At 32.9% G+C, this 13,253-nt stretch overlaps 1 non-coding gene across 1 annotated transcript; it reads right to left on the reverse strand.

The window, feature by feature from the left end:
* Positions 1-4,318: 4,318 nt before the first annotated feature.
* Positions 4,319-4,421, reverse strand: LOC141503741 (U6 spliceosomal RNA). Its single transcript, XR_012473064.1, has one exon. It is a non-coding gene; the product is annotated as a U6 spliceosomal RNA (small nuclear RNA).
* Positions 4,422-13,253: the final 8,832 nt, after the last annotated feature.

Below are 13,253 nucleotides of genomic sequence, written 5' to 3' on the forward strand. Positions count from 1 at the left end.
AGAAAGAAATAGAGTACATTTATAAATCTCAAAATGGATGATTTTGACTATATTAAATTAAAAAGGGTTTGCACTAATAAATCCAATGCTACCAAAATAAAACAGAAAGCTGAGAAACAATTTTCACACTTGGGATTTTGATTAAGGTATCATTTCTAAAATATTTGGAGAATTGCATCATATTTATAAAGTTACAAGTCATTCCCCACTTGATAAATGGTTAAAGGATATGAACAGTTTTCAAATGAAGAAATTTAAAGTTATATGTAATCATATGAAAAGCATGCTCCAGGGGCAGCTAGGTGGCGCAGTGGGGATGGCTAGGTGGTACAGTGGATAGAGCACCCGCCCTGGAGTCAAGAGTACCTGGGTTCAAATCCAGTCTCAGACACTTAATTACCTAGCTGTGTGGCCTTGGGCAAGCCACTTAACCCCATTGCCTTGCAAAAAAAAAAAAAAGAAAAGAAAAGCAAGCTCCAAATCAATACTGATTAGAGAAATGCAAATCAAAACAATTATGGAGTTGAAAGATAACTAAAAGGGAAAACAATCAATGTTGAAGAGGCTGTGGGAGGATTGGGACATTAATGAGATTGTAGGATTGTGAACTGATCCAACCATTCTGGAGAGCAATATGATACTATGTGTAAAGAGCAACAAAACTGATCATATACTTTGATTCAGCAATAACAAAAGTATATTCTGTATACTATAGTCTATATCCTGAAAAAAAATCATTAAAAAATGGGAAAAGTCCCACATGTTCCAAAGTATTCATAGCAACCTTTTTGTAGTGGCAAAGAATTGGAAATTGAGGGGATGCCCATCAATTGGGGAATGGTATAAGTTATGGTATATGAATACGATGGAATACTACTTTTCCATAAGAAGCCATGAATGGTCAGACTCTAGAGAAGTATGGAACTGATGCTGAGCAGAATCAAGAGAACATTGTAATATGTAACTATTGCCTTGGGAATTGATCAACTGATGGATACAGCTCCTTTTAGCAACTCAGAAAACTAGGACAAGCCTCGAAGACCTGCAAAACAAAGAAAAGACCCTACAGAATCTGAATGCACTTTGTTTTGGCTTTTTGCAAGGCAATGGGGTTAAGTGATTTACCCAAAGTCACACAGCTAGGCAATTACCAAGTGTCTGAGGCTGGATTTGAACTCAGGTCCTCCTGACTCCAGGGCTGGTGCTCTATCCATTGTGCCACCTAGCTGCCCCCCAAGCTTCTTTTTAAAGAAACTTCCTAATGTATATTCAAGGCTTCTATGTAGTCTACAAACTTTTGACTCCTTTTTTTCTTGATCTGAAATAACTGATTATTTAAGTATATGTTGATTTAATTTAGATAGTATTATTGAATCTTGTTTTAATTTCTCTAATTTCTCACCCTCTGAAACATAAGCAACAATTATTTTCATGCCCATTCTTTTTTTCATGATCATCATGAGTATTGTAAAGCATGATGAATGTTTCTTAATTAAATATTTCTATTTGCCTTTAGATACAAATGGAAATAACTTTTTTTGTTTGCCACTCCAAGGAGTTCTTGTGGGTGGTGTGGATATGTGTGGATATATGTGTATTTAGTAGTACCTTTTATAGTAGACAAAAATATAAATTAAGAGAGCTTCCTTCTACTGGAGAATGATTAAACAAATTGTGGTGTGTAAGTATAAAGAAATATTATTTTGCCATAAGAAATGATGAAGTAGACAATTTCAAAGGAAACTGGGACAAGGTTTATGAATGAATAAGAAAAAATGAACAGAATTAGGACAATAATTTGTACAAAGCTCAAGATAGACTATTGGATTTTTATTTTTAAAATTTTTAAAATTTTTAATTTTTTTAGGTTTTTGCAAGGCAAATGGGGTTAAGTGGCTTGCCCAAGGTCACACAGCTAGGTAATTATTAAGTGCTTGAGACCGGATTTGAACCCAGGTACTCCTGACTCCAGGGCTGGTGCTTTATCCACTGCGCCACCTAGCCACCCCTAGACTATTGGATTTTAATGTGACAGTAAAATCCATTGAGTTGGTTCCATATTCCACTTCTATCTTAAGTGGTAGGAGAATAGCCATAGTGATTTGAAAAAATTATTAACATACTCCTCCCTTTATATAACCACATATCTGTGAGACCAGATTTTCTTTATATACTTCAGCCAAAACAATGTGTCACAACAGCTTGACTACAGAAACAGATATGAGATCTTCTATGAAATCCGATATTGAAGAGATTTGCAAAAATGTGAAAAATGCTTTTATTGTTTTTGGAAAAATGGGAAAAGAATTATTTTTTCATTTAAAATGATCTATTTTAACATGAATTGATTTGCTATTTTTAATAAAGAAATATTTTTAAGTTTAACATTTTAATTTTTAATATGATATAGATTGAAATATCTATCCCATATAAACCCATATAAACCAAAGGCTTTTTTGGTTCCTTCATAATTTTTAAATGAGTCTTGAGATCAAGAAGTTTTAAAACCACTGTTAAAGAGGAAAAAGAAATTGCCTTTTAAAAAATTTGATCAATGATTGATATATCACAAGTCCAAATGAATAAAAATGAAACTCCTCATTTACTTATTTAAACTACTGGGGTTAAGTGATTTGCCCAATAGGTTGGACTTGAACTCAGGTCCTCCTGACTCCAGGGCCACTGTTCTATCCACTGCCCCACCTAGCTTCCCCCAAGTCCAGATTTTCTGAGAGTATCCTTCATTCATTTCTTAACAGAGAAGTTAAGAAATTAAGATATAGAGACATGTTCCAACATGGAATATGTGGACATTTGTTTTACTTGTCTGTGTATGTATGTATTAGAGGATGTTTATAAGTTTGCTCAGTTAGAGGGAAGAGTAGTGGAAAACATAAATTAATTAAAAAATTTTTATTTGAAAAAAATTAAAACAGGAATACCAGACTTCAAAAATATTGTTAATGTTAATATAGATATGACTCAGTTCCTCCAGTATTTTATTGTCTCATTGACTTTTGTTTGTAGAAAATCTAAAGATTATCTTTCTTGAGAATCTCTCCCTCCTTTCTGTAGAATCAGAAATACTGATGGGCATTTTGTGTTTTTTCTTGTCGTTGGATGCTATGACCAAGAAATTAAATACCTAATGATCAGCTTACTAATGATGAGTTTCTAATTACTTGGTCATTTGACATCAGCCACAGTTTATTACTTGAGTATTATTGGAAGCCTTTCTGTTAAGGATTGACCTTCATTCACACTTCTCTTGAGAAGTCAATACACCCTCTCAAAGGAATGATAATAAAAAATAATAATAATGAAAAAATCAAACTTCCATTGTATACTTATATTTTCCCTTAGATAAGCTACAGTAAGAAAGAGATAGGAAAAATATCCAAGATGAGAAGGGTAGGCTCCAAAGAAAAAGGAGGAAACACAATGAAATATAGGGGGCAAAGAATGAATAATCTTAATGTTAGATTTCAAATCTTAGCCTTGAATAAGGTATATAAAACTTTCTTTATCTGATAAATGAGAGTGGGGGTGGCGATGGGAGATAAGCTAGCTGTCAGTGATGCTAACCAATGTCCCATCCAGCTTTAAATCCAATGAAAAAAATTCAAGAGTTTGTTTTTACTTTTGAGAATTAAGAATCAGTTGGCAGAAAAGTTTCAAAGACCCATTGAGAAACACTGAAACACAGAATTACTATGGGCAAAAATATCATTTCAAGTAACCATCTATGATAGCTCTATAATCCCTCTTCTATATTGAGGTGGATGTCCCAAATGGGGAGTTCACTGATGAAGGGGAAAAAAAGTTAACAAAAAACAATGAATTCTGCAGGGCAAAGCCTTTAATTGAAATTAAAAAAAAAAAAAAGAGTTTCAGGAGTATTAATTCTATTCCTTCATTTTTCCTCCAGAACTGAATAAAACTTCTGTTTCCATAATAAGAAGTGATTTATAATACTTGAGTAAAATCATTTCTCACAAATTGCATAGCTGGATGTTTCACTCTTAAAAACACTTTTGAAAATGTCATTTAATTCTTTTAAGTTATTCAACAAACCCACTTCCAATCCTCCATGGAGCTGAAAGTGATTAGGTGCTATGCTTAGGAGTGAGGGAATAAGGAGCCATCTTCTAGAGTATATAAGGTATATAGGTATATAGAAGTATACAGGACAGAGGTATACCATCTGTCCTAGAGGCAACTGGTAGCACAGTGATAGGTCATTGGTCTTGGAATCAGGAAGGTCTGAGTTCAAACTCAGATCCAGAAACTTATTAGCTATTTGTCACTTAACCTCATCTGCCTCAGTTTTCTGTTCACGAATTTGTGTGTCATCTTCATGCAGGGGCCATGCTAACCGACTCTGTATAGTTTCAATTATAATATGTGCTGCCAAAGCAAGCACAGTTTTCTCAATTGTAAAATGGGAATAAGAATAGCTAGTAAGCACTATATTAATATATTATTAATTGAAGATGTCTATTATTAGTCACTATTAATATATAATAAAATGTTATATAATAGATATAATAAAATGCTATATGACATATATTTCACACAATACAAATGTTATATGTTACACAACATTTTTGGAATTTATGTATTTATTATATATATTAGTAATATTAATATGTTGTAATACATAATATATTATATATACATAAAATTAGTCAGACTTGGATCTTACCTAACTGTTTTGCCTTTTTTTGATCTGTCAGTCAGAGGTAGGGTGGTGTTACTAATAGAAAGTCAGTCTTGAAGCCAGAAAAATCTTGGTTGAGTCTTCACCTCTGACACAAGCAGCCAGTGTGATCCTGGGCAAGTAATTTAAATTGGTGCTTCAAGCAACTTTCTGAGATTAAGAATAGCCACAGATATTGATAACTCAGAAAAGAAAGTTTTTTATCACCAAAGTCCTTGACACTATCAAACATCCATTAGAAAACATATGGTTTTCATCAATGGAAATTTTAAAAATGTATTACCATTTTGTTTTGCCTCTATCTGCAAAGTTGCATTTACAGATGCAACTATCTCTCTCTCTCTCTCTCTCTCTCTCTCTCTCTCTCTCTATATATATAGTTGCCTCTTTCTATTAGATTGTAAGCTTCTTGAGAGGACTATTTTGCCTCAAGTTCTTTTTTTTTTTAGTTTTTTGCAAGGCAAATGGGGTTAAGTGGCTTTCCCAAGGCCACACAGCTAGGTAATTATTAAGTGTTTGAGATCGGATTTGAACCCAGGTACTCCTGACTCCAGGGCCAGTGCTTTATCCACTATGCCACCTAGCCGCCCCTCAAGTTCTTAATATAGTATTTCTTAATATAGTATCTCTTAATATAGTATTTTCCCCATTAATTCAGTCACAATTTTCAAAACAGATGCTATAGTAGAAGGAATTTCCTCATTGGGAGTTCTTATGTGTATAATTCTCAAATAGAAATGGGGAGTGCCATTAACACATATTGACTTAGAAAATCACATAGTGACATTATCTATATTTTATTGTATTTTTTTTACTTTTGTTAAGTATTTCCCAATTACATTTTAATCTGTTTCCAGCTGTCCATATTTTATATCTCTGCTCTGTACTGATGAAAATATAAGCTCAAACCAAAAAGATGATAATAGTACATATTTTAGATATTTTTCAAGCTGCTTTACATATAATTATTTTTTGATATACCTATACCACATTCTCAGTAACTTTCCTCTATGAAAGTACTTTCCTAGTTCAAAACATATGATCCCTTAGACAGATGACTAGCTGCCTATGTTCTTGGCAAAGGGAATTCCTTTTTTCCTTTTGCCATTTTCTTATTACATTTTTGAAACTTCTCATTTACCTCTTAATTGTACAAACATCAATTGTTTGTCCCCTATTTTCCATCTTTTCTCAGTAGCAAGCAATGTGCCTACTGTGTACCTAGCAAGATGCTAGGTGCAAGTGATAGAAGTAGAATACAAGTTTTAAAATCTTGAAGATTTTTCAAATAAAGAGAATTGAAAAATTTGAGAAAAGTATAATGTGTTTTCTTCTTGGGGTTTGTAATATATTCAATTTTTTATCATTCAATAAATATACATACAATATAACAAGTCACTAATACAAAACAGTTACATGCACCTATTTTTTTTTTAAAATAAAGTAGGCATAATGAAAATACAAACTGAAGGAGTCAACTCTGTTTACATAAGACAAAAAATAAAAGTCTGATTTAATGAAACTTCTATGCAATTGGGTCATTAGAATGGATAACTAAAGATGACTCAAAAAGATTTAGTAATTCCCAAATTATGCAAAAAATTCAGTTAAAGTTCCTCAGTTCCAAGACCCTTGAAAATCTGGACCCACTCTACCTTTCTTATCTTTCCTAAAATTGCTTGCCTTCTGAAATACTCTTCAAGTGTCAAACTGGTTTACACACTGCAGGAGAAGAGCTTCTCTTTATTCAAATACCTGTGCTTTTCTTCTAATATTCTGCAATGTGTTTTATTTTTCTTTTCAACATTCTACATCTGATTTAAGAGTTAACTTCTCAATCTCAAGGTTTTACTACTTCCTAATCTGAGATCATTACATGACCTTTCATGAGTTATTGCATACAATAGCTTAATTGGGCATATCTGTGACAGTTTTTCTAGTATTAATTATTGTTTGCATATTTTCTTGTTTATTTACTTTTCCCATCTTTTTTTCCCTGTCTCTGTACTAGACTGTAAGGTCTCCCCACAATCACTACCTCTCACTGCTTATTGAGCAGGACATTTTCAGAATATGATTTTATCTTCCTCCATACATAGGCAGTTTATTTTTTTATTTAAATTTTATTGTTTCCAGTTACATGCAAAGATTCATCCTTTTGCAAGATTTTGAGTTCCACATTTTTTTAACCCTTCTCTCCTTCTCCTTCCCCATGGCAGCAAATAATCTGGTATAAGTGGTACATGTACAATTTTGTTTAACATATTTCCATATCAGTCATGTTGTGAACCATGGAATCAGAACTAGGGGGAGAAATCATGAGAAAGAAAAAAAAAAGAAGTTTCAAAAAGTAAACTTAGTGTGCTTTGCTCTGTATTCATACTCCAAATTTCTTTCTCTGAATATGGATGGCATTTTCCATAACAGGATTGTCCTTAATCACTGAACTACTGAGGAATTGTGTTCACCAGAGATCATCTCACAATGTTGATAATGTGTACTAGTTTCCAGTTTTTCAAGCAGTTTTTATCAAAGTTCTAATCCTAGAAGCTAGTCTTTGAGTTTAACAAAACAGTAAATTTACCATAGTCACTCACTAATTGCTTCTTTAGTACTTAATTTATTTCACTGAATCACATCTCTAATTTTTAGTAGTACCAGACATTTTTGATGATTGCTTCATTAAAATAAAATTTTAGTTTGGGTACAGCTAGGTCACCTTCTTTTGAATTTTTTTCAATTCCCTTGATATTCTATTTTTTTAATTTAAAAAATTTTTTATTTTTCCAACTACATACAATGGTGGTTTTTACCAATAATTTTTGCAAGGAACGTGTTTTACATTTTTACTCCCTCCCTTCTTTCCTTCCATCCTCACCCCCAACAGAAAGCAATCTGATACAGTCTTTATATTTGAAAGTAGGCTAAACATAGATCAAACTGAGAAGAATCAAATCCAAAAGAAAGAAAGAAAACATTAGAAATAGCAAAATTACATAATACATAAGTCAACTTTTTAAAAATTGAAGATAATTAGCTTTGGTCTTTATTTAAGCTCTCCAGTTCCTTCTCTGGATATGGATAGTATTTTCCATCACAAGTCCCTTAAAATTGTCTTTGATTATTGTTCTGCTAAAATGAACAAGTCCATCATGGTTGATCATCACCCCATGTTGTTGTTAGTGTATGTGTGATGTTCTTCTGGTTCTGTTCATTTCAGTCAGCATTAGTTCATGCACGTCTTTCCAGGTTTTTCTTAAATTCTATCTTTCATGATTTCTTGTTGGATAATAATGTTCCATGGCATACATATACCACAATTTGTTCAGCTATTCCCCAGTTGATGGGCATTCCCTGAAATTGCAATTCTTTGCCAAAAGAGCTACTATGAATATTTTTTACATGTGAGATTTTTACCCTTTTTCATGATCTTTTCAGGATGCAGACCCAATAATGGTTTTGTTGCATCAAAAGATATGCTCATTTGTATTGCCCTTTGGGAATAGTCCCAAATTGCTCTCCAAAAAAGGTTGGATCAGTTCACAACTCTACCGACAATGCATCAGTGTCCCAGATTTCTCATATTCCCTCCAACATTGATCATTCTTTTCTAGTCATTTTGGCCTCTGAGAAGTGTGAGGTGGTACCTCAGAGAGGCTTTAATTTACATTTTTCTAATCAATAAAGATTTAGAGGAGGGCTGCCCAAAATGTGGGTGGTGGGCCACATGCAGCCCAGTGAGATTTTATGTGGCCTCCCTGTGAATTTACTAAATAGTGAACGAAGCCGAGTTACCACAGAGCTCTCACTAAAATAGCAAATCAAAATATATTGTCTATTGTTTCAATAAAAACTTTTAAAATAAGTTTGGATAGCCCTGATTTAGAGCAATTTTCCAGATGACTATAGATAACTTTGATTTCTTTGTCTGAGAATTGCCTTTCCATATCCTTTGACTATTTTATCAATTGGGGAATGACTTTTTTTTTTATAAATTTGACTCAGTTCTCTATGTATTTTAGAAATGAGTCCTTTGTCAGAAACACTAGTTGTAAAAATTGCTTCCCAATTTACTACATTCCGTTTAATCTTAGTTTCAGTGCTTTTTTTAAAATGCAAAATCTTTTAAATGTTTGTTGCTTTATAATATAATTTTAGATCAGGTATAGCTAGGCCCATTTGAGTATTTGCATATTTTTCCATTAATTCCCTTGATATTCTTGACATTTTGTTCCTCCAAATGAATTTATTTACTATTTTTTCTACCTTATTAATGTATTTTTTTGGAAGTTTGATTGGTATGACACTAAATAATTTAATTCACACAGAATTGTCATTTTTATTATATTAATTGAACTTTCTCATGAGTAGTTAGTTGATGCTTTTCTAATTGTTTTGATCTGACTTTATTTGTGTGAAAAGTATTTTGTAATTGTGTTCACATAGATTTGGGGTTTGTCTTGGGAGGTAGATTTTCAAGTATTTTGTATTGTCTACAATTGTTTTTTTTTGTTGTTTTTTTTTTTTTAGGTTTTGCAAGACAAATGGGGTTAAGTGGCTTGCTCAATGCCACACAGCTAGGTAATTGCTAAGTGTCTGAGACCAGATTTGAACCCAGGTACTCCTGACTCCAAGGCTGGTGCTTTATCCACTATGCCACCCTTAAAATTTTATTTTAAAATTTTTTTGTCAATATTCATTAGAGAAATTGGTCTATAATTTTCTTTCTCTGCTTTGGCTCTTCCTGGTTTAAATATTAGCACCATGTTGATGTTACAAAAGGAATCTGGCAGAACTCCTTCTTTACCAATTTTTCCAAACAGTTTAAATAGAATTGAAATTATTTTTTTCTTTAAATGTTTAGTAGAATTCACTTGTAAATTCATTTGGCCCTGGATATTTTCTTTAGGGAATTGATTGATGGCTTGTTGATTTTTTTTTTCTGAAATGGCTTTAAGTATTCTATTTCCTCCTCTATTAAGCTGAGCAGTTAATGTTTTTGTAAATATTCATCCAGTTTACTTAGATTGTCAGATTTATTGGGATACAGTTGGGCAGAATAGCTCTGAATTATTTTTATTCCCACCTCATTGATGGAAAGTTCATCCTTTTTATTTTTGGTAATTTGTCTGTCTTCTTTCTTTTTTAAAATCAGATTAACCAAAGTTTTATCTATCTTATAGGCTTTTTCATAAAACCAATTGTTAGTTTTAATAGTTCAATAGTTTTCTTACTTTCAATCTTATTAATTTCTCCTTTGATTTTCAGAAGTTCTAATTTGTTATCTACTTGGGGATTTTTAATTTGTTCTTTTTCTAACTTTTTTAGTAGCATACCCAATTCATTGATGATCTCTTTATCTTATTTATGTAAGGATTTAGAGATATAAATTTCCCCTAATAACTGCTTTGCATACCACAAGTTTTCTTATACTGTCTCATCATTGTCATTGTCTTGACTGAAATTTTGATTATTTCTATTTGTTGCTTGATCCACAAATTCTTAAAAATTAGGTTATTTAGTTTCTGATTAATTTTTAGTTTATCTTTCCATGGCCCTTTATTTTTTAGTTTATCTGAAAAGGATGCATTTAAATTTTCTGCTTTTCTGGATTTCTGAGGTTTTTATTCCATAATAGATGGTCAATTTTTGTTCAGGTACCAAAGAAAAGAAGGTATATTTCCTTCTGTTCCCATTCAGTTTTTTCCCAGAGGTCTGTCATCTCCAATCCAAAAATTTATTTACTTCCTTAACTTGCTTCTTATTAATTTTGTTGTTATATTTATCTAATTTTAAGAGAGGGGGAATTGAGGTATCCAAATATTCATTTTTTTAATTAAAAAAATCCAAATACATGCAAAAATAATTTTCTGCATTCATTCTTTCGTAAGTTTTTGAGTTCCATGTTTTTCTTTCACCCTCCCTTCCCTTCCCCCTCCTCATGGCAGTGAACAGTCTTATATAGAATGTACATGTACATTCATTTTTAACATATTTTCTTATCAGCCATGTTGTGAAAGAGGAATTAAAGTTAAGGGGGGAAAATCATGAGAAAGAAGGAAAAAAACCGAAATTTTTATAAGTGAATATAGTATGCTTTTCTCTGCATTCATACTCCATAATTTTTTTTTCTGGATATGGATGACAATTTTTGTAACAGGTCTCTCAGGATCTTCCTTGGTCACTGAACTCCTGAAAAAAGCTGCTTCCATCATAATTGATCATCTCACAGTATTGTTAATGTGCACAATGTTCTCCTGGTTCTCCTTTCACTCAGTATCAGCTTATGCAGTCTATCCAGGCTTTCCTAAAGTCTGGCCACTCACGATTTCTTTCTTCCTTTTTTTTTTTAGTTTTTTTTTTTTTTGCAAGGCAAATGGGATTAAGTGGTTTGCCCAAGGTCACACAGCTAGGTAATTAAGTGTCTGAGACTGGGCTTGAACTCAGGTACTCCTGACTCCAGGGACAGTGCTCTATCCACTGCACCACCTAGCCACCCCTACCCTTGATTTCTTACAGAACAGTAGTAGCCCATCACATTCATATACATAACTTGTTCAGCCATTCCCAAATGGATGGGCATCTCCTCAAATATCAGTTCTTTGACACATCACAAATATAGTTTTGCTGTATTTCTTATTGTAATTCTTTTAACTGTTCCTCTAAGAATCTGGATGCTATACCACTTGGTATAAATATATTTAATATTAATATTACTTCATTGACTATGGTACCTTTAAGAGAGATGTAGTTTCCTTTCTTATCCATTTTAATTAGATCTTTATTTGCTTTTTCTTTGTCTAGGATCAGGATTGCTATTCCTGTTGTTTTGTTTTTTTTACTTTGACTAAAAGGTAATATATTCTGCTCCAGTCTTACCCTTGCCCTGTGTGTATCTCTCTGCTTCAGAGGTGCCGTAAAAACATATTGTAAGTTTCTGGTTTTTATTCCACTCTGTTCTCCACTTCTGTTTTATGGGAAAGTTTTTCCCATTCACATTATTTCCCTCCATCCTACCTTCTCCCTTTTTTATACTTTACTCTCTACTTTCCCCCTTTCCCTCACCAATGATTTACTTTTGACTGCTCCCTCCCTCAATTTTCCTTCCCTTCTATCTGACCCCCCTTCCCTTTTCTTCTCTTATTCACCTTTTACTTTCATCTTTACTTTTACTTTTCCCCTACTTTTATCAGTCCCTACTTCCCCCTTCTGTCTCCTTTCCTTCCTACTTCCCTGTCATGTAGTGTAAACCCAATTTGGAATGCATGTTATTTCATTTTTGACACAAATTTATTGAGAATAAGATGATCTCAGTGGTCACACTCTTATCTTATTTCCTTCTACTCTAAAAGTTCCTTTGATCCTCTTCGTGTGATATTATTTATCATCAAATGCCTTGTCTCCCGCCCCCCCCCAGAATAATTCTTTTTTTTTTTGTTTTTTTAGATTTTTGCAAGGCAAATGGGGTTAAGTGGCTTGCCCAAGGCCACACAGCTAGGTAATTATTAAGTGTCTGAGACCAGATGAATAATTCTTTTTTATGTCTTAATTGTTTTATATCTGTCTTATATCCACAGCTTCTGTCAAAGTGTACTGTTTTTAATTATCCTGATAGAAGTACAATTCTCAAGAAAGAAAGCAAAGAGGTGAGAACTGCCTGTATCTTACTCTCATCAGATTTGGTTCAAAAAGGTATTAACACATACACTGAGTTGAGTTTAGAAATTTATCTTACATTTCAAATATTAGGAAGGGAAAGGAAGGGAGGAAAGGAGGAAAGTCCCTAATGTAAGAGAGGGAAGGAAGAAATGGAAAAGGGGAAAGGGGAAAGGGGAAAGAAAAGAGAGGGTGATGGAGAGGAGGAGAAAACATATTGGGGGAAGTGGTATTCAGAAGCAAAACAATGGGAAAGAGGGATAACGTGAAAGAAGGGGAAAATTCAGAGAGAAGATAGCATGGAGGGCAAAAAAGAGTTGGTAATTGTAACTGTGAATGTGAATGGGATGAAATCTCTCATAAAAAGGAAGTAGGTAGCAGAGTGGTTTAAAAAACAGAATCCTACACTATGCTGCTTACAAGAAATATATTTGAAGGAGAGAGATACATAGAAGTAAAGGTAAAAGGCTGGAGTAGAATATATTATACTTCAGTTGAAGTGGAAAAAACAGGAGTAGCAGTACTTAATTCAGACAAAACAATTGCAAAAACAGATCTCATTAAGAGAGATAAGGAAGGAATCTGTCTTCCTAAAAGGTACCAAAGACAGTAAAGTAATTTCAATTCTAAATGTGTATGCATCAAGAGGTATACCATCCATAATCTTAGAGGAGAAATTAAATTAGTTACAAGAAGACATAAATAGCAAAACCTTAAAAAAAAAGAAATATTCACTTTTGGGCTTAAAAAGTAATTCCCTAAAATTCTTGGGATTCTCCCTCCATCCTATTATTTGCTTTAAATTTTTTTTTTAACAAAGGAAAGGTTCCAGAACTCTTTTTGGATCATTTTAAACTATGTTATGAGTGCTAAAAAG

Source organism: Macrotis lagotis, chromosome X (assembly GCF_037893015.1).
Source record: "Macrotis lagotis isolate mMagLag1 chromosome X, bilby.v1.9.chrom.fasta, whole genome shotgun sequence".
NCBI classification, from domain to species: domain Eukaryota; kingdom Metazoa; phylum Chordata; class Mammalia; order Peramelemorphia; family Peramelidae; genus Macrotis; species Macrotis lagotis.